Source organism: Tupaia chinensis, unplaced genomic scaffold (genome assembly GCF_000334495.1).
Source record: "Tupaia chinensis unplaced genomic scaffold, TupChi_1.0 Scaffold000217_1, whole genome shotgun sequence".
NCBI classification, from domain to species: domain Eukaryota; kingdom Metazoa; phylum Chordata; class Mammalia; order Scandentia; family Tupaiidae; genus Tupaia; species Tupaia belangeri.
Genome location: NW_006159692.1, coordinates 7,872,985 through 7,873,661, shown reverse-complemented (window position 1 = coordinate 7,873,661; position 677 = coordinate 7,872,985).

Below are 677 nucleotides of genomic sequence, written 5' to 3'. Positions count from 1 at the left end.
GAGACACAGACTGCACAAAGGCCACTCAGACGAGCGGGTCCTCGGGGTCGGAAAGCAGGATGAGGGGATCCCCTGGGCACAGCTGATTGGACCATGTGGGTAGCAGGTGCACACTGGCGACCCACCTGATTTTCTGCCCCAGGACAGCAGAGCTTCGGCTTCAGCTGGGATCTCTGTGCCCACGACTGGGGACTTGCCACTCGGGAGTGTGGGCGGCCAGAAGATGGGGAAATGGAGGGCGCCACAGCTCAAGGCATCAGATTCAAGGAGAGAAATGGGGTTGCAAGACCAGGGAGTCCTGGGAAAGGGTGCTAAGGTGTGGCCAGAACCCACGGAGGGGCTGGACAGGCTGCTGGGGTTGGTCCCATGGGAGGTCCCTCCCCTCCCTGCTCTGGGGTCCGTGTGTTCCAAATAAATCATCCCCACCCAGGCTAGAATGAGGATTTCTGCAGATTTTACCTAAATAACCATGCTAAATAACCAATCTACCAGGCAGCGTGGGCCGGGGGCAGTGAGCAAGGAGGCCAAGGCCGTGGGCTAGCCTTGCCCAGGGTCTGGTCAGAAGCCCTGCTGCATCCCCTGCCTGAGCCCCCCGGAGTCCTCACTGAGCCCTCTCCCTGGCTTCAGCTTGAACTCAGAAAGACCTTTCCAACCTCAAAGATGCCCTGGCCATTCCT